Below are 25,814 nucleotides of genomic sequence, written 5' to 3'. Positions count from 1 at the left end.
TGTCTGGACCCAGAAAGACAAATATTGCATGTTCTCCCTTACATGGGTAAGTTAAAATTCAAAAAAACAAATAAAAAGAAAGAAAACAGAAAGAAATGTTTGTGTGTATCAATATTGCTGCAAATATAGTTCTGTAAAATGTTTTTAACTTTGTGAAACCAATGGTTAAGAATGTTATACTACCATAGTTTTCATGATCTTTGATTACTTTAAAATTTACTGTGTATGAGTTAAATGGTCATTTTTCCATTCAACTATTATTATGGTCCTTGTCTGTGTTCCCACTAAACTAGGGTCTTTTTGCTTTTTACTTGTTAAACTTTTATTTGGTGAAGAATTAAGCCTTTTTACTGTAATACAAATTTAAAATGTTATCTCAAAAAAAGAAAAAAAGGGAGAAGGAAATAGGGTGGGAGGAAGGGAATATCATTATGTTCTTAGAATTGTATCTACAAAGCAGATTGAATCTGTTAAAAACTAATTAAAATTTAAAAAAAGAAAATATGAAAAATAAAAAAGAAGAAAAAGCCCTAGAGTGACCAAATGGATTAAAAACAGTACCCAAATACATTTTGCTTACAAGAAACCATTTCACAGGGCCGGCGCTGTGGCACTATGGTGTAAAGCCACTGCCTGCAGTGCCGGCATCCCAGATGGGCACCGGTTTGAGTCCCGGCTGCTCTTCTGATCCAGCTCTCTGCTGTGGCCTGGGAAATCAGTAGAAGATGGCCCAAGACCTTGGGCTCCTACACCCGCGTGGGAGACCCAGAATAAGCTCTTGGCTCCTGCCTTCAGATCGGCACACCTTGAGCCTTTGCAGCCAATTGGGGAGTGAACCAGTAGATGGAAGACCTTTCTCTCTTTCTTTCTCTCTCTGTCTGTCTGTCTGTCTCTCTCTGTGAAACTCAGAATTTCAAATAAATAAATATTTAAAGAAAAGAAACCACTTCACCTCCAAGGATACATTTAGACTGAAAAATGAAAGGTTTAAACAAGATATCACATGCAAATGGAACCCAAAAGAAAGCAGGAGTAGCCATAATTATATCAGATAGAAATATTTTAAAATATTTATTTATTTATTTGAAAGGCAGAATGTCAGGGAGAAGAGACAGAGGGAGAGATCTTTTATCTGCTGGTTCACCCCCAAATTTCTTCAACAGCCAGAGTTGGGCCAGGAGGAAGCCAGGAGTCAGGAACACTATTCTGATCTCCCAGATGGGCGGAGTACTTGTACTTGAGCCATCTTCCGCTACCTTCCAAGACACAGTACCAAGAAGTTGGATCAGAAGCAGGGAACCAGGACTGGAATAGACATTCCCATATGGAATGTTGGTGCCACAAGTGGCAGCCTAACCCACTGTGGCACAATGCCAGCTCTACAATAAAATAGATTTTAAATCTAAAGCAGTAAAAATATCCCAGGATGGTCATGATATAATGACAAAGGGTTCAACCCAGCAAGAAGAAATAATACTTTTAAATATATATGCACCCAATGTTGGAACACATAAATATGTAAGGCAAATATTAAGTAAACATAAAAGGAGAGATAAGACTCCAAAACAATAGTATGGGACTTTAACACAACTCTTTCAGAAACGAACTGTTCATCTATTCTAGAAATAAAATCAACAGGGAAATAGCAGAATTCAATAGTACCTTAGATTAACTGGACCTAACAGATAACTACAGAACTTCCTATCCAACAAATGTAGAATATATATATTCTTCTCAACACTACATGGAACATTTTTCATGATAGAGCATTTACTAGGCCCTAAAACAAGACTCAACAAATTTAAAATAATAGAAATCATATTGAGTTTCTTTTCTAACCACAATGCAATAAAACTAGAAATCAATGAGAAAAATGGAAACAATTACACATGCATGGAAATTAAACTTATTTCTGAAGAACCAACAGATCAAGGAAGAAATCAAGGAGGAAGTTAAAAATGTCTTGATATGAATGACAATGGGCACATTTAAGCCTGGGATTATAAAGTGAATTAAAATTATGTCTTTAAAAAGAAAAGAGAGGAGGGAAGGAGGGGTATCGGAGGAGAGAGGGAGGAGGGAAGCATAATTATCTTCTTAGAACTGTACCTAAGAAAATACATGAAATCTGTTATCTTTATATTAAAAACAAAACAAATCCTATGCAAGACAGCAAAAGCAGTGCTAAAAAGAAGTTTATAGCAATTAAGGCCCGAATAATAATAATAAATAAATAAACAGAAAGATCTCAAGCAATTTAGCACTGCATCTCAAGGAACCAGAAAAAGGACAAATCCAATCCAAAAATGGTAAAAGGAAAGAAACAATAATACTCAGAGCACAAATGACACAGAAACTTAAACAGTACAAAAACTTAGTGAAACAAGAAGCTCATTCTTTAAAAAGATAAGCAAAACTGATAAACCATTAGCTGATTATGCAAGCAAAAAAGAGAAGCTTCATATACAGAAAATCAGATGGAAATAGAAACATTACAACTTACACTACAAGAATACACAGGGTTGTCAGAGTTTATTAAAAGCAACTATATGGAGGGGCCGGTGCCATGGTTCACTTGGTTAATCCTCTGCCTGCGGCGCCAGCATCCCATATGGGCGCCAGGTTCTAGTCCTGGTTGCTCCTCTTCCAGTCCAGCTCTCTGCTGTGGCCCGGGAGGGCAGTGGAGGATGGCCCAAGTGCTTGGGCCCCTGCACCCGCACGGGAGACCAGGAGGAAGCACCTGGCTCCTGGCTTCGGATCGGCACAAGGCCGGCCGTGGTGGGCATTTGGGGAGTGAACCAACGGAAGGAAGACCTTTCTGTCTCTCTCTCACTGTCTGTAACTCTACCTGTCAAATAAATACATAAAAATCTTTTTAAAAAAACCAACTATATGGAAGCAAATTTGTTAACCTAGTAGAAATGGATAAACTTTTTGACACATACACCTTACTCAGAATGAATCATAAAGAAATGTAATTCATTTCAAATAGTGAGACTGAGTCAGTAATAAAAACTCTCCCATCAAAGAAAAGCCCAGTATCTGATGTCTTCACTGCTAAATTCTATCAAACTTTTAAAGAAGCTTTGGTATTAATATAAATCCTCCTTAAATTATTTCAAAAATGTGAGAGTAGTAGTTCTTCCCAAATCATTCTATGAGGCCAGCATTACCTTGATACCAAATCCCGACAAGGATACTACAATAACAAAAAAGAAAGCTACAGGCCAATATCCTTGATGAACATCAGTGCAATAATCCTCAAAAAAAAAAAAAAAAAACACTAGCAAGTAGGATCCAACAGCACATTAAAAAGATCATTCACCAGGATCAAACCGGATTCATCCCAGGGATGCAGGGATGGCTCAACATAGATAAATATGATACATCACATCAACAGAAAGGACAAAACTAATGTGATCATCTCAGCAGATACAGAAAAAGAATCTGATAAACTTTAACTTTGTTTCATGATAAAACTCTGGCCAAATTAGGTACACTTCCACATAAAAAAGGTCATATATAACAAGGAACCAACTAACATCATATTGGTTGAGAAAAAAATAAACGATTTTTCTTTTAAAATCTGAAACAAGGCAAAGGGTGGTCACTTTCACTTTTAGTCAACATAATACTGGAGGCCCTAGCTAAAGCAATTACACATCACTTCTCGGCCTTTTGGCTAAAATCAAGTGTAAAGCAATTACATAAGAGAAATAAAGAGTATCCAAGTTGGAAAGGAAGAAGTCAATCTGCCACAATTTTCAGATGGGAAGAATCACTATATTCTTAAAGTTGTACTTATGAAATTTGTACTCATTAAATAAATGGTTTCTTTAGGGAAAAATTTTTCAGATGTCATGATCTTATATATAGAAAGCTCCGGGGTCATTGCCATGGTGTAGCGGGTAAAGCCACTGCCTGCAGTGCCAGCATTCCATATGGGCACCGGTTCAAGTCCCAGCTGCTCTACTTCCAATCCAGCTCTCTCCTATGCTCTGGTAAAGCAGTAGAAGATGGTCGCACCTGCATGGGAGACCTAGAAGAGGCTCCTGGCTCCTGGCTTCAGATAGACAAATAAATCTTAAAAATAAGAAAACCCCAAGGACTCTACCAAGAGGGCATCAGAACTAATAAACAAATTCAAAAAAATTATAGGATACAAAGGCAATGTACCAAAAGCAGTACTGTTATTATACACCAGTAGTGAAATCAGCTGAAAAAGAAATCCAAAAAGCAATTTCATTTCCAATAGCTACAAAAAATAAATTTAACTGAAGAAATGAAAGATCTCTACAATGAAAATTGTAAATCACTGATGAAAGATATTGAATATGACAATATGATATGGAAAAACATCTCATGTTTATGGATTAAAAATCAATATAATTAACATGTGCATAACTACCCAAAGCAACTTATAGATCCAATACAATCCCTATCAAAATCCCAACGATATTTTTCACAGAACCAGGAAAAAAACTACTAAAATTTATATAGAAGTACAAATTACTCCAGTTAGCCAAAGTGACCTTCAGGAAAAAAGAACAAGTAAGGAAGCATTACACTGACTTTAAGACATCACAAGGCTACAGTAATTAAAGCAGCATGGTATTGGCACAAAAACAGATTCACAGACCAAAGAAAGAGACCCTAGAAGTAAAACCACATATCTACAGCCAACTGTAGATGCTAAGGGCATGCATTTGAACAAATACAGTCTTTTTATCAAATAGTGGTGGGAAATTTGGATCTCCATATACAGAGCAATGAAACTAGAATTCTATGTCTCATTTACAAAAATCAGCTCAAAATGGATTAAAGCCCTAAATGTGAGACCTGAAACTTTGAGACTATTAGATGAAAACACGGTGGGGGGTGGTGCTGTGGCATGGTGGGTAAAGCCATCGCCTGCAGTGCTGGCATCCCATCTGGGCAGTGGTTCAAGTCCCAGCTGCTCTATTCAGATCCAGCTCTCTGCTATGGCCTGGGAAAGCAGCAGAAGATGGCCCAAGTCCTTGGGCCCCTGCACCCACGTGGGAGACCCAGAAGAAGCTCTTGGCTCCTGCCTTCAGATTGGTGCAGCTCTGGCCATTGTGACTAACTGGAGAGTGAACCAGCAGATGGAAGACCTCTCTTTCTCTCTCTGCCTCTCCTTCTCTATCTGTGTAACTCTGATTTTCAAATAAACAAATAAATCTTTTTAAAAAATGTAGATGAAAACATAAAAAAATATTTCAGGACACTGGATGGGCAATAATTTTCTGTATCACACCCACAAAGCACAGGAAACAAAAGCAAAAATAGATAAAGGGAAGTTTATCAAAATAAAGAGCTTTTGTACAGCATAGGAAACAATCAACAGAGTAAAGAGGCAATTACAGAATGAGAGAAAATATTTGCAAGCTAACTTCTGACAAAGGGTTAATATAGAGAAACCAACAGCTCAATAGCAAAACATTAAAAATATCAAATTTAAAAATGGGCAATATAGCTAGACAAAGGGTTAATATAGAGAAACCAACAGCTCAATAGCAAAACATTAAAAATATCAAATTTAAAAATGGGCAACATAGCTAAATAGACATTTCTTAAAGGAATACATATAAATGTCCAACAGGTACATGAAAAAATGCTCAACATCACTAATCATCAGGGAAAGGTAAATAAAAAGCATAATGAGATTATAATCTATTATCAAACAGACAAAAGATAACAGGAATTGGCAAGCATGTGGAAAAAGGGAACCCTTGTATACAATTGCTAGGAATGTATATTAGTGTAGTCATTGTGGAAAACAGTATGGAGGTTTCTCAAAAACTAAAAATAGAACTCCCATATGATCAAGCAATCCCACTTCTGGGTATATATCCAAGGGAAATGAAATCAATCTGTTCAAGAGGCATCTGCACTCCTATGATTACCAGGGCTGGAGATGCAGTGCAGCAAGTAAAGCTGCTGCCTGTAACACCAGCATCCCATATGAGCACCAGTTCTCGCCCCAGCTGCTCCACTTTCAATCCAGCTCCCTGCTAATGCACCTGAGACCACAACGGAAGATGGCTTGAACCCATGTGGGAGACCTGGACGAGGCTCCTGGCTTCAGTCTGGCCCAGCTCTGGCTGTTGCAGCCATCTGGAGAGTGAACCAATGAATGGAAGATCTCTCTCCGTGTCTCTCCCTCTATCTCTGTAACTCATTCAAATAAATAAATAAATCTTTTTTAAATATGGCCCAACAATACGCTATCCACAAGAAATTAATATTAACAACCTGGGTAGGTTGAAAGTAGATGAATGGAAAAAAAAGATGTGCCATTGAAATATAAATTTATTTTATTGTATTTTATTGACTTGATTTGATTTAAAAGGCAGAGAGACAGAGACGTCATCCACCCACTGGTCTACTCCTAAAATGCCTACAACAACCAGGACTAGGCCAAGTCTCTCACATGGGTGGTAAGGACACAATTACTTGAGCCATCACCTGCAGCCTCTAATTATGCATATTATAAAGCAGGAAGCTTGAATAGGAAGTGGAGCCAGTAAGGACTCAACCCCAGGGAATCTGATATTGGATGCAGGCATCCCAAGTGGCATCTGGACTACTATGCCAAACACTCACCTTGAAACATAAATTTCTTTAAAAGCACCAGTAGGTACACTACTATCAGTTAAACTCGACCTCATAGCAAAGAAAATTACTAGGGAGAAAGAGGAGCATTACATAATATTCATGAAATAACATAATTACAGTGATTAAACTGATTGGAGGTCAAGGGTTTGGGAAGAAGGTAAAGAAGGTGGATGTGGTTTAATAAAGACTTAGAATGAGAGAGCCTTGTGATGGGAAAATTAAATATTTTGATGTGATGATTATTACATGCAGTTACACATGCAAAAATTTCAGAGCTACACACACATACAATGCTTATGAAAGTGGGAAATTTGAGTAAGATCACCATCAGTTTTCTGTTTCTTTTCTACTGTACTATTGTTATAAAACAACACTGGAGGAAGTGTGAAAAGGATATCCCTGAACATTTATTGTTATTTACTATGAATTTATTTCAAAAATAGCAATTATGTATATGTATATGTATACATCTACACAGATGTCTGTGTGTATACATTCAGAATCTGACCACTTTTGGCTTTTCCCATGACTACTACTACCCTAGTCCAACCATGTGCTCTCATCTGGACTACTATAACACCCTCCTAACTGATCTCCCTGCTTCTTCTCCTGACTTTTTCTTAGAGTCCCAGAATATTCTCTTTATATATAAATCAAATCACGTCACTCTTAACCTCCCAGTGCTTTCTCAATGCAGAGTAAAATCCAAAACTCCATTTTTTTTTCTATAAAGGCCTACATTATTTGATGTCTAAATATATCTCTGACCTTGATTTCTACCACTATCTAACTCTCAGTGTTCTAGACACATATGCCCTCCTTGCTATTCTTGAACATACCAAACAAGTTTCCAACTCAGGGCCTTTGAACATCCTATTATCTCTTCTGTAACACTCTTCCTCCAGATATTCACATGTCACACTCCCGTTTCTTTCAGCTCTCTGCTCAGTAGCATCTCATCAGAGACACTTTTCTTGATCACTGTATCAAAAATGGTACCATCTATTGTTCCTAATTGTCTTATCTTGATTTACAATAGCAAAGTCCTTATCACTATATGACATTATATATTATATATTGGTCATTTACTACCTGTGTCATCCCCTATGAGTACAGGAACTTTAGTCTCATCACCACTGTATCCCTGGTGCCTAAAATAGGGATGGCTATGTAGTAGACAATAAATAAATGTTGAATGAACGAACACATAGGTCAAAAGGGGAAAAATCAATTTAGTTTATAATTTAGGTTTCCCAGTAGCCAAGATATAATATTTACATCACTGCTTCTTTAAGCCTAGCAACATTATACTATATAGTCCAAATATTTATCTATTCTTTGGAATCACTCATTGTTTTTATATACATTTTACAATTTTTTTCTTTTAAAAAACTTTTATTAATAGAACAGATTTCATGTATTTCTTTTTTCTTTTTTTTTAATTTTTTTTTAATTTATTTGAAAGTCAGAGTTACACAGAGAGAGGAAAGGTGTGTGTATGGGGGGGGGGGGGTTCTTCTATCTGCTGGTTCACTCCCCAGTGGGCCTCAATGGCTTGAGCTGTGCCAATCTGAAGCCAGGAGCCAGGAGCTTCCTCCAGGTCTCCCACGTGGGTGCAGGGGCCCAAGGACTCGGGCCATCTTCTACTGCTTTCCCAGACCATAACAGGGAGCTAGATCAGAAGTGGAGTAGCAGGGACTCAAACCGGTGCCCATGAGATGCCGGCACTACAGGTGGCAGCTTCACTTGCTACGCCACAGTGCCAGCCTCCTCTTTTTATTTTTTTTAAGAAATGTATTTACTTAAAAGGCAGAGTTACAGAGAGAGAGAGAGAAGGAGGGAGACACACACAGAGAGAGAGAGAGAGAGAGAGAGAGAGAATCTTCCATCCACTGGTTCACTCCCCAAATGGCTGCAAAGGCTGGGGCTGGGTCAGGTGGAAGACAGAAGCCAAGCCAGGAGCTAGGAAATTCTTCTGGGTCTCCCATGTGGGTGCAGGGGCCCAAGAACCTGGGTCATCTTCTGAGGTTTTTCCAGGCACATTAGCAGGGAGGCAGATGGAAAGAACAGCTGGGACTGGAACCAGCACCCTTAGGGGATGCCAGCACTGCAGATGGCGGCTTAACCTGCCTCACCACAGCACCAGCCCCAGATTTCATGTATTTCATAGGCATAATTCTAAGAAGATAATGATACTTCTCTCTCTCCTTTTCTCCCACCCTCCCTAAATCCCTCTCTTTCCTTTCTTTGTTTTTTCTTCAATTTTTGCAAAAACACGATTTAAATCCACTCCATAATCACAGGCTTAATGCACCACGAACCATAATATTCAACAAGTAAAAAGTAGGAAGACCATAGTTCCATAGGTATATAAACAAGGGCTAAAAAAAAAAAAAAAACCTAATCAAATCATAAGATGTCTGTTTCATCCCTATACATTATTTTATTTCATATTAATTGCCACACATCAGAGAAAACATATGATATTTGTTCTTTTGGGATTAGAGTATTTCACTAAGCATAATGGTTTTTTTTAATATATTTACAATTTTATCTTTTAAAAAATTACACAAGAATGTCTGCTATATTCTGCTTCATCTTAATTTTTTTGTTTTTTTCTATTTATTTTGCTTAGAAAAAAATATACATCAAAAATTATCAGGCCGGCGCCACAGCTCACTAGGCTAATCCTCCGCCTTGCAGCGCCTGCACACTGGGTTCTAGTCCCGGTCGGGGCGCCAGATTCTGTCCCGGTTGCCCCTCTTCCAGGCCAGCTCTCTGCTGTGGCCAGGGAGTGCAATGGAGGATGGCCCAAGTGCTTGGGCCCTGCACCCCATGGGAGACCAGGATAAGTACCTGGCTCCTGCCATCGGATCAGCGTGGTGCGCCGGCCGCGGCGGCCATTGGAGGGTGAACCAACGGCAAAGGAAGAGCTTTCTCTCTCTGTCTCTGTCTCTCACTGTCCACTCTGCCTGTTAAAATAAATAAATAAATAAATTATCTGTATATTTTATAAGGCTTCTTTTATCATATATTCTGGTTACTCTGCGTGCTAATATCTAGAAGAAACTAGAAACCTCAAGATTTCTATTCTAGTCATAGCTTTTTTTTACTACCTTGTGTGATCTTGGAAAAGATTTTTTTAATTGCCTCTGGGAATCAGTTTCCTACTCTTTAAAATGAGAAGGGTAGATAATACAATCTCTGACAGTTATTCTTGTCCTATGACTGAAGGTAAGCATACAGTAAAAGTGCTCCATTTCTTTTTTAGAAACATATTTTATACATAGTCTTTACATAGTGTATTCCACGCACTACAGTTTATACTCCATGGTATACATCAATTGAGATTCTGGTCAACCTCTAATCTTCCCTTCTATGGAAATGTATATCCCCTAACTTGAAGATGGGACCTAAAATCCGTATTTATACAACATGATATTGGCCCTTCAGCCATAGATAAACAGATCCTGGCTGTATATCTGGTCCAAACTAGGTTGAAGAATCGGGATTCAGAGAGACGAATAAATATCTTCTGAATACCAGAATTTATGTAAACTTAGGAACTCTTCAGTGAGCAAAGTAGGCTACATGCTGAAGGAGTGAGAAGAATGAAGTAGATAAAATGAAAGAAACACAAATAAACAAAAGAATCTATGGCCCCAAGGAGGTAGAAGAGAAAGGGGGAGTAAAGTTCCCTTAGCTAATGACAGCTTTTCATCCATCTTCAGGTCCCATTTGTGCCTAAGCTTCACTTTCTGCCCTTGGATTCTATAAAAATCTCTCATATTCCTCACACAAATTACATTTTCCTGTAAGCTGATTATAAGTACATCTTTACTATTTGTGATCAAAAATCTTTAATTGAGACATATACAGTTGGGCTGGTGTTCAATAAAGAAATTACAAACAACTTAAAGCTCTGGACATCTTATGCAAAGTATTCCTTCCCTAATTTCATTACATACTTGGATTAATCCTTAGTTAATTGAAAATTCATTAACCAATATATATTCCATGGCCTTTATTTAGCTAAATATCCAGGTCTATGTAGATTAGAAATATTCATATTCAAATACAATTACAAATTTACCTTCCAAAATCAAATCATCTTAATTTTTTTTCTGAGTGTACTCTCCTTTTCTGCAGACTACAAAGAATTACATAGATTTCACTAATTCCTACTCTGTATTCAGTGTTTAGCCATGAGAAAAGTGTTACATGAACACTGAGCCTCTCCTCATTCATAAATAGACAAACAACAAAGTTTTATCACACATCACAGGAATGACAAAAGGAATGGGAGATGGCGAGAATTCTAATTAGTTGAAAAAATCCAATGAGCTAAATTTTTATTTTGGTTGACTCAACAAACATTGTGATTTGTAAGTAAATACCAATGAATTATACAGAAAATTATCAATACTGTAAAAGGCAAGAAACAAACCAACCAACCAACCTAGCTTCTTCCACACTCTTAAAAGAGCACCTATAGTAAATAACAAACCTATAGCAGCTCTGTTTTTAGGTGTAGCTGTGCTTTGTTCTAGTTAGCTTCTAAAACTTAACCACACTGGAAGTTACAGTTTCTTGTCAGAAGAATTTCATCCCAGGGTATCAGAAATGCTGTTCTTTTAAACAGTTTATTGAAATACAGTATACATATCAGGAAATGCACATAAGTGTACAGGTAAATGAGTTTGACATCTGATCACACTCATAACCAACACCTAAATTAAGGGCAAACCATTACTAGTATCCCAACAGTCCTCACTATCCACCTCCCATTTCTTTTAGAGTTTATTGAATAATAATTTAAATAGAACAAATAAGTATCAGTATGCATGATTACATGATTATTATCTCAGACAGGAAGAAGAAGGTCCTGAAGTTCTGGTACTTCCAGAGCTGCCGCAACATCATTAAAACTGCTTAAGCTTATTTTTTAATTTATTTATTTAATGTATTTGAGAGGCAGAGAGACAGTGACAGACAGAAAGCTAAAGCTCCCTTTTCCTTTTTTTTAATAGATGATTTTTTTAATGATGATGAAATCAGATCAGACCTATTGTCATGTTTAATCCCAGTGAGAGTCAAGTTGGGAATTGATAATTTCTTTTTTTTTTTTTTTACAGAAGATCAGTTTAGTATGCATTAAGTAAAGATTTCAACAGTTTGCACCCCCATAGAAACACAAAGTGAAATATACTGTTTGAGTACTCGTTATAGCATTAAATCTCAATGCACAGCACATTAAGGACAGAGATCCTACATGAGGAGTAAGTGCACAGTGACTCCTGTTGTTGACTTTACCAATTGACACTCCTGTCTATGGCATCAGTAATCTCCCTATGCTCCAGTCATGAGTTTCCAAGGCTATGGAAGCCCTCTGAGTTCTCCGACTCTTATCTTGTTTAGACAAGGTCATAGTCAAAGTGGAGGTTCTCTCCTCCCTTCAGAGAAAGGTACCTCCTTCTTTGAAGACCTGTTCTTTCCACTGGGATCTCACTCACAGAGATCTTATGCCAGTGTCTTGGCTTTCCATGCCTGAAATACTCTCATGAGCTTTTCAGCCAGAACCGAATGCCTTTAGGGCTGATTCTGAGGCCAGAGTGCTATTTAGGACATCTGCCATTCTATGAGTCTGCTGAGTATCTCACTTCCCATGTTGGATCACTCTCCCCTTTATTTATTCTATCGGTTAGTGTTAACAGGTACTAGACTTGTTTATGTGCTCCCTTTGACTCTTAGTCCTTTCATTATGATCAATTGTGAACTGAAATTGATCACTTGGAATAGTGAGATGGCATTGGTACATGCCACCTTGATGGGATTGAATTGGAGTCACTCCCCAGATGCAGCTAGGGCTGATTCAGCCAGGAATTCCAGGTATGCATTAGCAAGAAGCTGGCTTCAGGAGCAGGTCTAGGACTCAAGCCCAGCACTCTAATATGGGAATGCAGGCATCCAAAGTGCTGTGCCAAAAGCCCATCCCTGGTTGTAACTTTAACTGCACATTTTACTTACTCTATAGAATAAAGAATTTGTAAGTGCATAGAATTTACATGCAAATTATATTGCCACTGCACTTTTTTTTAAAGATTTTTTTATTTATTTATTTGACAGGTAGAGTTACAGACGGCGAGAGGGAGAGACAGAGAGAAAGGTCTTCCTTCCATTGGTTCACCCCCCAAATGGCCGCTACGGCCAGCGCACTGCGCCGATCTGAAGCCAGGAGCCAGGCGCCTCCTCCTAGTCTTCCATGCGAGTGCACTTGGGCCATCCTCCACTGCCTTCCCGGGCCACAGCAGAGAGCTGGAATGGAAGAGGAGCAACCGGGACTAGAACCCGGCGCCCATATGGGATTCTGGCGCCGCAGGCGGAGGATTAGCCAAGTGAGCCACGGCGTCGGCCTGCCACTGCACTTTTTAAGACATCTGTGATCAGTTTACCATTACTATTGCTTCAACACTACTTACACTACAGGTTGATCATACCTAATTTGAAAATCCAAGATCCAAAATGCTCTGAAATTCGAAGTTTTTAAGTGTCATGTTGATGCTCAAAAATTTCTGGAGGGGGCAGGCAACTGGCAAAGAGGTTGTGATGCCCCTTGGGATGCCTGCATTATATATAGGAGTCCCTGGGTAAGTCCTGGCTCCTCTCCTTCTGATCCAACTTCCTGCTAATGTATACTCTGGGAGGCAGCAGGTAATGGCTCAAGTAGTTCAGTTCCTGCTACCCACATGGGACACACAGATTGAGTTCTGAGCTCCAGGCTTCTGCCTAACCCAGCCCTTGCTGTAGCAGTCATTTGGGCACTGAACCAGCTTTATTTCTGTCTCCCTGTCTTTCAAAAAAATTTAATTTTTAAAAACTTAAAACATTTCAAATTTCAGATTTTCAGATTAGGGATGACCAACCAGTAAAGTCTATGCAAATATCTCAAAATTTAAAACACTGCAAAATCTGAAACACTTCTGGTCTTAAGCACTTCAGATAAGAGATACCTGATCTGAATTAACTGATGTTCAAAATAATGTCCTAGCTAGTAAGAGACTACATAAAAGATATTTTTAAATACTGGAAAACTAGATGTAACTAACCTTTATGCCTCTTGGTACTTACTGAGTTCAGTATGAGTATTCTGATACTCAGCAAAGAAGCTCCAATACCTTGTAACCTTTGTGTAGGACTCTGAGTGCTTCTCCTATACATTACAATCACAAGCATGAGGTTGGTACTCAGCAAAAAAAGAGAAACAAACCAGTTTTAGCATATATATATATATATATATATATATATATCTCCAGGCTTTCACAAACTCTTAATATATGAGGCCTGAATTAATAAAGTTTTGTTGTACTGTAATTTGGACCCCAATGATTCAGAATTTGTGGTAAGTCACAAATGGGCTATGGAGGTAGAAATCTGTTCTATCAGTGAAGACACCAGTTAGACGCCCACTTCTCATGCCTGGGTTCGATACTCAGCTTTGACTCCAGATTCTTGTTAATGCAGACCTTAGAGGCAGCAGTGATGGCTAAAGTAATTGGGTTTCCACTACCCATTTGGGAGCCCTGGATTGAAATCCTAGCCCTCAGCTTTGGCCCGGCCCAGCCCAGCCCTGGCTATTTTGAGCATTTGAGGAATGAGCCAGCAGAACGGAGTTCTCTTTCTCTCTTTCTAAAATAAAACTTGTTTTTTAAAAGAAAGGGATGGGGCCGGCACTGTGGCCATAATTGGTAAAGCATATGGGTGACAGTTTGTGTCCTGGCTGCTCCACTTTCAATCCAGCTCCCTGCTAATGCACCTGGAAAAGCAGTGGAGGATGGCCCAAGTGCTTGAGCCCCTGCACCCTCCTGGGAATCCCTGAAAAAGCTCCTGGCTCCTGGCTTTCAGCCTGGCCCACTCCTGGCAGAAGCCATTTGGGGAGTAAACCAGTGGATGAAGCATCTCTCTGTGTGTGTATGTGTGTGTGTATGTATAACTCTGCCTTTCAAATAAATAAATTAATCTTAAAAATGTATGTGTGGGTGTGTGTGTGATTAAACTGACTTGAAGATGATCTTTGCTTAAAGAAGTTGCTAAATTGATTAATTAATAAACTAGAGAAGATTTTAAAACTACTGAAAAGTACCTTTAAGTACTTTAAAATAACTTTTTACAAGTAATACACTGATAGATTAACTACAAATCATTCTCACCTCTTTATTAAGGCAAGATTCCTAAAGGAAATATTTGTTAATCTAGTTCTTGTTAGTATAGGTACAAGGAAGCCACAAAAAGTACAATTCATAAAACAATTCCAAAATTCAAAATTCAAAACTTCAACAATCTAGGAATTATTCTCCTCAAACTATTGCAAATAAAGAATAATTTGAAACATGAAACTCATTTTCTTTCTTTTTTTTTTTTTTTTTTTTTTGACAGGCAGAGTGGACAGTGAGAGAGAGAAACAGAGAAAAAGGTCTTCCTTTGCCGTTGGTTCACCCTCCAATGGCCGCCGCGGCTGGTGCGCTGCAGCCGGCGCACCGTGCTGATCCGATGGCAGGAGCCAGGAGCCAGGAGCCAGGTGCTTTTCCTGGTCTCCCATGGGGTGCAGGGCCCAAGCACTTCGGCCATCCTCCACTGCACTCCCTGGCCACAGCAGAGAGCTGGCCTGGAAGAGGGGCAACCGGGACAGAATCCGGCGCCCCGACCGGGACTAGAACCCGGTGTGCCGGCGCCGCTAGGCGGAGGATTAGCCTAGTGAGCCGCGGTGCCGGCCATGAAACTCATTTTCATATATCCTTACTTTTTCTGTTTCTATGGACCAATAAAATATTTTCTATGAAAATTATATCTATTGGTGATGAGCAAAAACAACCCAGCTAATAATGAAAACCTTGAAAGCATATAGGAAGAGAAACAGAATATAAGGATCTATGTGCACATTTAGAGATTTAATTTAGCAAGAACTATTACATGTATTATTACATATAGCTTATATATATCTTGTACAATCAAGCTTATTACCTATGTCACACTTCATTTGTTAACTAGTAATCAATTTGAAAGCAAAAAGTAGTTCTGGGTAGTTAAGAAATATCACAAATTGTAAAAGGAATTCTCTGAATTTCTGTTAAAAGACATATGAGAAAAGGAAAAGTAGCAGCAATAAAAAAGAATAAGACAGAGAAGATGTTCCTTTTTATTCTAAAGTGAAAAAGACCCTAAGTACACTTATATAAGGGTAAAAAGGTAAAAATATAATGATGAACTCTGAACCAATCAGGATGAAAGGACCCCTACTTTAATTCCAGAAGCAGTAAATACCCAACTTTGTACATACTACAATAAGTAAAATAAATTATTTTTGAAGTAAGAATCTAATGATTCAAAAATTACTTAAGTTAGAGCCAGTATTATAAAAGAACCTGGGTAATTATTCTCCTTGGTGCTAGTTCCAGTCAAATTATTTAGTTTCAAATGCATTGGGTAATGGTCCAGCCTTCCAGACTATCACAGAAAATCTTTCCTAAATAGATTTAAAAAATAAATGTTTCTTACAAAGTTCATTAAGGGGGTGCAGAAGTAGCTCAGGAGTGACAGTGAGAACTTATATCCACAGTAGTTAGGAAAAGTGGAAGTAAGGTACAGAAAGTGACCCTAATGAGGAGCTACCTGCATACAGCTACATGTCTACGAAAGGTTACAGAAATACCAATATTTACTATATAATGATCTTAAATGAAGATTGTTAGAAAACATCCATTGTTCTCATTAAAATAGGTTAAGCTGCCACTTGGGATGCCTGCATCCCATGTTAGTGGACTGAATTCAAATCCCATCTCCACTTCTAATTCCAGCTTCCTGCTAATGTGCACTCTGGAAGGCAGCAGATTATGACTCAAGTATTTGAGTCCATGCCACCCACGTGGGAGACCTGGAGTGAGTTCCAGTCCCCTGGAACAATCAGATGGAAGATACTGATTTCTCAATATCCCTAACCTCTGTCTCTGCCTTCCAAATATATAAAATAAATGTAAAATTAAAAATATATATAAAAAATAAATTTTTAAAAATCACAAAATGTAATTTCAGGTTTCACTTACTATTTATTGCATTTTAAAAATTGTTACAAATAACTTCCATTACAGAATACTATCAGTGACCAAATTAGTCTTCTTTTTAAAAAATATTTATTTGAAAGGCACAATGAGAGAGAGAAAGAGAGAGAGAGAGAGAGCAAGCAAGCACTTCTAAGTGCTGGTTCACTCTTCAAATGGCTGCACCAACTGGTGCCCGGCCAGACTGAAATCAGCAGCAAGGAAATCCATCCTGGTCTCCCACATCGGTGGAAAGGGCCAAGCAATTGAGCCATCTTCTGCTCCTTTCTCAGGCACATTAGCAGGGAGCTGGAGCTCCGATATGAGTTGTCAGTGTCACAGGTGGCAGTTTAAGCTGCTGCACCACAGCACCAGCCAAAATATTAATCTTATACACTTGTCACCAGGAAAATAAGAATAAATCAGACTATATGGGAACTTTTGGATGCCAATAAGCCCAAGGAGAGTTCATCATCCTAAGATACGATATTAAGAGAATAATAACTCTGTGAGACAGTTTCTGTGAATGTTAGTTCACAACTTGTATATAAAGCTCTCTTTTATTTTGATTGTAGGTGCCATCTTCATCCCTTGAAGAAGGAATTCTACTTTCTACTTCTCTTCCTATAGTGAATTTGCTACAAGTATCTTTTACTTAGTGAAAATGGTTATGTGCCAGGACAATTTGTTCCACAAAGAATTGTTGGGTAAAAGTTTTTTTTTTTTTTTTCCATAAGCTTCCATCAGGAAAAAATCTAGAGATGAGCTCAGGCAGAAAAATTTTTGGCCCACTGACATAATAAAATCATATATTAAAATAGGGTGACTAAAATATTTAAGGAAAATCAGAGCTCACAGATACCTCATTGGTAATCAGTGTAATGCTGTTCTGCCTCCAGATTAAGGAATTAGGTAAAAATACTGAGTGACCCCTCTTAACGTAACAGAAATTGAGCACTCCTTACCCTATTGCACATGCTGCCAAGACAAGTTAAGTAATTTACTCATAAATGTACCTGCCTTAAATCATAATAGTACTTAGAACTTAGCATATAAGGTAATTTTCATTTACTCAGCAATTTTTCCATCATTAAAATTCACCAGTTCTCTTTCTGAAGATCTTCCCTTTGATACCAGCATAAGCAACTATGATGAGAAATTCACAACACTTGCTTAGCAAAGGAAATTTACCCAAATGCCTTCTAAATATATTTTTCTGTTAACTGAGTAATTTCAAACAATAATCACATATTTCTTTCCTGTGTCTGTGTGGGTGATCCTGTTATCTAAAATTTTACTTATTTAACTAATAGCTGACATTCTAAGCAGAAGACATTCAAAATAATAATTATATTTGTTAAGCTTAGAAACTATTAACCTCTGCTCAAGTCCCATCTCTGTGCCAGCAAAAGATACCAAATGAAAAAGATACCAATATGGTGTGAAGATGCTTCAAAAATTTCAATTTGGGTATACCTTTCCTTAGAATAAACCTCTGTACTTGGTATTCTAATATGTGAATTTCTGTTGGGAGACATCTCTCGATGTAATAGATATACTCCTTGACTTACAGTAGGATTACATTTGTATAAACCCACCATAACTTGAAAATGCACTTAATACATCTAACCTACCAAATATCATAGTTTAACAACACAACACACTGTACAGTACCAGTTGTTTTCTCCCTTGATCACATGGCTGAGTGAGAGCTGCATCTCATTATGCTGCCCAGCATCACTAGAAGTAAGTACATGTTACTAGTCCAGGAAAAGATCAAAAAACCAGACACCAAAAAAACAAATACTGCATGTTCTCCCTTATATGTGTGAAATAAAATTTAAAAAAAAAATCCATCTGACCACAGAATGTTGATTACTAGAGGCTGGGAGGGATGAGAGGGGAAAAAAGGTTTTTGGATTTTAAAAAGTAGAAATTAGTCATCATTCATTAATCATGACATGTTACGAGATGTTAACAAGAAAAATGAGGGTGAGGAGTATATGGAAACTCTTTGTATTGCTACCTTACAATTTTTGTTTTATAAATTTAAAACTATTTGAGATTAAATGTTTAAAATAATAAAAATATAGTTTCAACTGAATGTAAATCACTTTCCTACTGTTATGAAGCTGAAAAATCATGACAGGGACCACCTATGATTACAATATGTTTTGTTGTTATATTTCTGTAATATAAACATCAACTTACAATGGTTTCCTAAAACTCAAGAGGCCATTACTCTTGTAACCAATTCTCAAAACATTAGAAAGTTGTTAGAGCACACTGTGGCATAGCTGGTAAAACTGCCACCTGCAGTGCCGGCATTCCATATGGGCACTGGTTTAAGTCCTAGCTGTTCTACTTTCAATCCAGCTTCCTGCTAATGCGCCTTGGAAAGCAGTAGAAGATGTCCCAAGTGCTCGGGCCCCTGCACCCACGTGGGAGACCCAGAAGAAGCTCCTGGCTCCAGGCTTTGGACCAGCTCTGTTTCAGCCATTGTGGCCATCTGGGGAGTGAAACAGTGAATGGAAAATCTCTCTTTCTTTCTCTCTCTGCCTCTGCCTCCCGGAAGAATCTCCTGGCTCCTGGCTTTGGACCAGCTCCGTTTCAGCCATTGTGGCCTTTTGGGGAGTGAAACAGTGGATGGAAGATCTCTTTCTCTCTCTCTCTGCCTCTCTGAAATTCTGCCTTTCGAATAAATAAATAAATCCTTAAAAACGAAAGTTGTTAGAAATGCCCTAGAAGAAGTTTTAGAGAGGTTTATAACTGTACTTTAAACATTGACGTTAGCTGTCAATTGCTAATAAATCCATTATTAATAGCATCCGAACTTTGACAGACACAAATTTGTAGGACTCTGCTAATATTCCCTCCATTTTCTTTCAGAAAACAATAAGAAATAAAAATACTAAATTGTAATATTAAAAACTAAGTGACCATATATTTTAATGAACCATAATTAATTTTCTTTATATAAAAATGTTCCTAATTTACCTTAGCAAGAAACAGTATTTGGAGCATATTAATAATCTAAGGTTGTACTAATACCACCAGTCTTGTGCAAAGATTATAGCTGTATTTTGGTAAACAGTAAAAAAGTACAGGTTATAAAAATGTAAAATTAAGTCTGTATCTATATCTGCTTATAAAATATTCTCACTTGCCCCATGAAATAGGATGATTCATTTAAGTCTGGCATGTACAGTTCTAAAATTATTTATATTTCTTTGATTATAACGTATGTTAAAATACGTTCTTAAAAGAGCAAATAAAGTAAAAGATTAAATATTATTTACCATTTATTAATATAGCATGTAATTCATCATAGAAAATTATGCCCACTGCAAATGATCTCATTGCCACTGACAGTCTCCTCCACTTTTAGATTAGAAAAGTGAGTACTTTAGCTCATACTATGGTGAACTCCTCCCCCTGCCAACAAAACCTATACTTCAATTAAGAAACAAATCAAATCTGATTTTCTCCATAAGGCCTTCCCAGACAAACCCCAGTCTCCACTGATCTCTCTTTACTCTTAATTCTTTAGTATTTATTATGTACTACTCTGTTCCAATTGTTGACCATGATGTCTCATATATGTATTCTGTGTCCCCAGTGGGTAACCAATTTAATTCCTGGGACCTGTTTCTTTTCTATCCTCCACAATACCCTGTACAGTAAGTGGACACTCCATAGAAGCTATAAAATAAAAGCTTGTTGAAAGCCACTTAAAAAAAACTCATTCCAATGTTCACTGGTCAAGTACCTTGATAGCACTTGCAAAATGAGTTATCAATATTATCTCATAATATGGTTATGAGATGCTCTTGAGCATGCAGCACCTTCAAAACCATACTCATTACAGTAGAACTCTAAATTTGATGCAAGTAATTGGCCAGTCCTGAAAGTATGTAAAGGTACACAGCAGGTACTCATTATTTCAAATAATTCAGGCTTGAATTCATCACGAGATATTCCAAAATGAAAACATTTTTAACTTTGCAATCTAGCAATTAGAAGTATGTCAGTTTGCCAGTGCACAAACAAAAAATACACACTTCAGTACAAGATTATTTTGCAGTGGTACCAGAATTATATTGTGCTTTAAATCACAACCAAGAGGACCTCAAATAACAAGAAAGATGCCAAGGCAAAGCATGTTAACCAAAACTATCAGGGAGTTGGCAGTCTTGGCAGATTCAGTAGATAAAGTTATCTAATTACAAATGACATCTACATTCTTTTTTACAAACTTAGCTTAAAAGGGTTTACCAAAAACTAAATTTAGCCTTTCCATTACTGCATTTCTTTTTCACTGCTACTCAAAGAAACCTGAAATGGCTTAAAACCCAGTCGAGAGGGAAGAGAGCCAAAGAAAAGGAACCTATCTTTTATTGTCTGTTCACAAAAGTACCTTACAATCAAAATTACTATTTAATTTAAATTCAGTCCACTTATGAAAGGGGTCAACTGTGAACAACAATTTGTATCAACCATTGCTTTTAAGAAACAACCTCACTCCTCAAAGATAATACTGCTATTTTTCAAAAAGCATGACACAATTTTAGATCCTCATCAAATCACCTTGTCTACAACATCCTTTCAACTGCCTCATGTCAATGTTTATGGGAAACAACTAAATTCAACTGCAGGTACTTCAGGCAGAACAGATAGATCCCAACTTTTATTAGGGGCATTTTAGGTTCCATCATCATATTTGTAAGAAAAACAAGTATGCCATTCTCGATGAAGAGTAGTTAGTTCGTTAAACATGCTTTCCCTCTTATCAGTCAGCCACTCCTTGACGACTACTTCTCTTCAAGTTTGATGGCAGTTTGGAAGTCAAGTGCAGTATGTGTTTTTTTTTTTAATTATTAGATCATATTATTATTATCATGCAAGTACTACCTTCCTAACTCTTACTCATCAGGAGTCAGAATCCAAGCACCAGGCGTTCAGAAACTCTCATCACACAACTAGTAAGAACACTGAAAAGTAAGGGGCCACTCCAGCTATCTGTTCAAGCCTTGATGCAAGGCGCGACAGCAGCCCGAAGAATGGGCTCAAGAGAAGCCTGAGAGCAGCGTGAGCCTCTCAAGAGCGAGAGCCACAGCTAGGGGAAAAGGGCGAGTACGGCATTGGGAGCCTGTCTCTGAATTGGGGAGCAAGCTCCGTGACTATACGAAGAATTACCGGCACCTATGACATCTAAGAAGCAAAGCCAGGCCTTAAACACTGACCCCATGCTCCTGGACGCCCGGGTTGAAACCAGAAAGTGGTGTGACTCTGTAAAGGAAAACTATCTCGAAGGGAATAGAGAGCGCTGAACAGATGTAGGTACGGCGTCAGAAGCTTCTGCAGAAGAAAGCAATGCTTCGCTCGCCTCCCGGGGCCGGAGGCCGAAAAGGCGCTCCAGCACCGAGCGAGTGCGGTGCCACTACTCACCCCTACTCTCCTAGGATCCCGTCGTCTCTCCGCTCCACGCAGCCCCTGTTGGGGGGAGCCCCTCCCCCGCCCGCCGCCGGGAGTGGGCTCGGCGGGCGAGAGGAGGCGGCGGCGCAGGACTCCAAGAGCTGGAGCCAGTGAGGAGCTGGGACACAGACTGGTGCCTTGTGTTCCGTGGCGCCGCCAACTTCACCACCATGGACGTGGATGGACAAGATGAGGCAACGGTGGGCAGGCCCTCGCCCAGCGGCCCGGACCCTCCTAAGATACTAGGCCGGAGCCTCTGGCGGGACCGCCGCCCCCGACCCCCTCAGCAAAGCGACCCCCAGGCCTGATTCCTGTCCCTCAGCCCCCGCGGCCACGGAGCAGCGGCGGCTCCCTCTTGGGGCCGCGGTCGCAGCTGCATCCTCGTGCTCCTCCTCCTCTGGCGCCGCTGCCTACACACACAGCCCAGGCGCCGTTACCGCCGCGGCGCCCTGACCGCCGTTGCCTAGCAACCGCGCGCATGCGCCCCACCCCCGCCGGCAATCGCCGCCGCCGCTGGCGCCGCTGTCTGAGCTCAGAACAGAGGGTCCTGGACCTTGGAAAGTGCGCAAAAAAACCCGCTTTCTAGGGCCTAGATGGAGCGACGTCAAGGTAAAGGTGGGTTGAGAGAGAGGTCTAAGATGTTCTGCAATCTTAAAGAGGCCCCAGGGACTTGGGATATGACCTTCTCCCAGCCCCTCAACAGGCACCCCGGTGATTGACATTGACAGTTCCCGTAAGTCCCTAGTTACTTCTCTGTCTTACCTCCTCCAATTCATCCTTCACAAGATCTGCCAAAGGAATTTTCAAAATAACTTCTCTGACCATGCCACTGCATAACTCCAATGATTAAGGGACAGCCCCCTTAATGGACTTAACCGTTCTTGATCACTGAAACAGCATCCTCTCAGGTCTCACTGCCTTTAAACTTAATCTTCCTGAAATCCATTCTCATACTTCTACCAGAGTGATTTTTGTAAAACACACATGGCTCTGATTTAGAAAATGGACTTTGGCATCAGAGCCATGTTTGAATTTCTTCCCTACCACCAAGTAGCTATGTTTCCTTGAGCTAGAATGCTTAGCCCCTCTGAATTGTTTTCCTCAGCTGTAAAACAAAGAAAATTATAGTGCCTATGTTATGGGGATTAAATAAGAAAGTGCATGTAAAGTACTTGATATATATATATATATAGGTATGTATATATATATATATATATATACATAAAACTTACTCTGTCACAAAGTAAGCATTCATTGGCAGATGTCCTAAACAGCACTCTGGCCTCAGAATCAGCCCTTAAGGCATGCGGATCCAGCTGAAAAGCCTATGAGAGAATTTCAGGCATGGAAAGCCAAGACACTCTGGCAAAAAAAAAAAAAAAAAAAAAAGAAAACAAACACTAAATGAAAGAATGAAAGATCTCCGTGAGTGAGATCCCAGTGGAAAGAACAGGTCATCAAAGAAAGATGGGAGGCGAGAACTTCCACTTTGACTACGACCTTGTCTAAATATGATCAGAGTCAGTGAACTCAAAAGGATTCCATAGCCTTGGCAACTCATGACAAGAGCCTAGGGTGATTACTGACACCATAAACAAGAGTGTCAATTTGTTAAGTCAACAACACGAGTCACTGTGCCCTTACTCCTCATGTAGGATCTCTGTCCTTAATGTGCTGTACATTGTGATTTAATGCTATAACTAGTACTCAAACAGTATTTTTCACTTTGTGTTTCTATGTGTGTGCAAACTGTTGACATCTTTACTTAATATATGCTAAACTGATCTTCTGTATATAAAGAGAATTGAAAACGAATCTTGATGTGAATGGAAGGGGAGAGGGAGCAGGAGATGGGAGGGTTGCAGGTGGGAGGGAAGTTATGGGGGGGAAGCCATTGTAATCCATAAACTGTACTTTGGAAATTTATATTCATTAAATAAAAGTTAAAAAAAAAAACAAAGTAAGCATTCATTAAAAATTAGAGATTTTTTTCAGCAGATCTTCATTGCCTGTAATAAAGAAAAAAGCACAAACTCCCTAGTTTAACATTCAATGTCTTCTAAGATCTTACCTCCATTTTTCTAGCCCTGGCTCCTTCTACTTCCCTGTTAAACACCCAGCTACAGACTATTCCTTGCAGTTTCTAAGAAACATCTAAATCTGTAAAGTGCTGGGTAAGAAATCTATGTGAGCATTCCAGTTAATGAATGGTGAGTATCCAGTAATCGTCCCCAGACTACACAACTTAATTTTAAAATGTTGACACTGATAATTGACATGTAGGCAGTAACTATATAAAATTTTTGTGTTATTTTCTGGAGGCTTATTTACTTGACATTTTTGAAATTAGGTTTGCAGTTTCTGTAATGTGTAATAATAAAATGTCACAAATTTTGAACTTAATACAATACATAAACATATTTGCAAAATGTGCCAAGCTGGATGCTCATTTAATAAAATATTTAAACGTTTTAGGAAGTATAAAATAAGAAGTTCTTTCTAGAATCCTGAGAAGATCTAGAAGCAATGCTAATGAAACAATGGAGAGATCAAATGGGCTACAAGACTAAAATGAAACTTTACAAGCATCAGCCAGCCAGAAAATATTGAACAAGGAGAAACATTGGAAAGGTCAGAGAGAGTGAATCACTCTAGGCTTAATTAAATAGAAGTTTCAGATACAAATAACCAAAAACTGTAATCAGTGAGGAACACCATAACATAGGGAATAAATTATTACAACTGTGACTATGACCCTGGATGGAGTTCTCATGTAGCTCATACCTTTCCTTTCTTTTGGTGCACACATGCCTTTCAGGTTCAAAAGAAAACTCAGTAGTGTTCAGCCTTTTCCAGTGAATATATTTTTGACAGCTTTTGACTGAATTTTCTATCTTGTGGAACCTGTAGTCACATACAACCTGTACTCTCTGTTCACTTGTTGAACCCCTGGCATTCTGTAGTATGTATTTATTACCTTTACAGTGAAATAGAGGTATACATATGTAAACTGCTGCTAGATGTCTTTAATTCTCCTATGTTCCTTTCTCCATACAGAACTGTGTCACTCCTGTATTTTAACTCCTTCCACATTTTTCCTAGGGTTTCACCATAAGATCTGAACTACTTTGCCCTCAACAATGAATCTGCCTCTACTATGTTGGCAAAGTAAAAATCCCTACAAAGAGACCTATTCACATAATTATAGAAAGAAAACAAGAAAGGAAGCTGATTTATTATTGGGTAAGCACAACAGAGTACGTGCATTGAGGTATCTCTCAGGAGCCTACAAATTCAGGATAAAATTTCATGTGTTTTACATTCTAAAGCCTATACAAAGTTCACTTGGGAATTGAGGTAGCTATTTGTTTATTTGTCTTTTTCTAAAAGAATAAGAAAACTTACTTTCTGAAAAACACTTTAAGTCTTCCTGAAAAACAAAGAGTTACACCTTGAAATAGGCACTTACATCAAGTTTTTAAAGTATGTGTTTACATTTCAAAGAGAATTTGACTCATGACCTTGGAAACATGCACAGTGTAAATCTGGAGACTAGGACTTTCTAATCCATGGAGAGTTTTATCTGCATTCCAAAAGATGGAAAAAGGATAA

General features: G+C 38.6%; 1 protein-coding gene and 1 pseudogene across 2 annotated transcripts in view; one reads left to right on the top strand and one right to left on the bottom strand.

The window, feature by feature from the left end:
• The window catches only part of LOC108178687 (GTP-binding protein 4 pseudogene), a 32,602-nt pseudogene extending 10,286 nt beyond the window's left edge, over positions 1-22,316 (top strand).
• ZC3H12B (zinc finger CCCH-type containing 12B) overlaps positions 1-22,672 on the bottom strand; it is a 547,765-nt gene extending 525,093 nt beyond the window's left edge. For both annotated transcript variants that reach the window (XM_089324779.1, XM_008272718.5), the window contains exon 1: positions 22,176-22,672. The gene's annotated coding sequence lies outside the window, so the exon portion shown is untranslated. The remainder of the gene's footprint in view (positions 1-22,175) is intronic.
• Positions 22,673-25,814: the final 3,142 nt, after the last annotated feature.

This window comes from Oryctolagus cuniculus, chromosome X, assembly GCF_051225735.1.
Source record: "Oryctolagus cuniculus isolate XC-2025 breed Fujian yellow rabbit chromosome X, ASM5122573v1, whole genome shotgun sequence".
Taxonomy (NCBI): domain Eukaryota; kingdom Metazoa; phylum Chordata; class Mammalia; order Lagomorpha; family Leporidae; genus Oryctolagus; species Oryctolagus cuniculus.
This window is presented reverse-complemented; position numbering and strand designations above follow the sequence as displayed.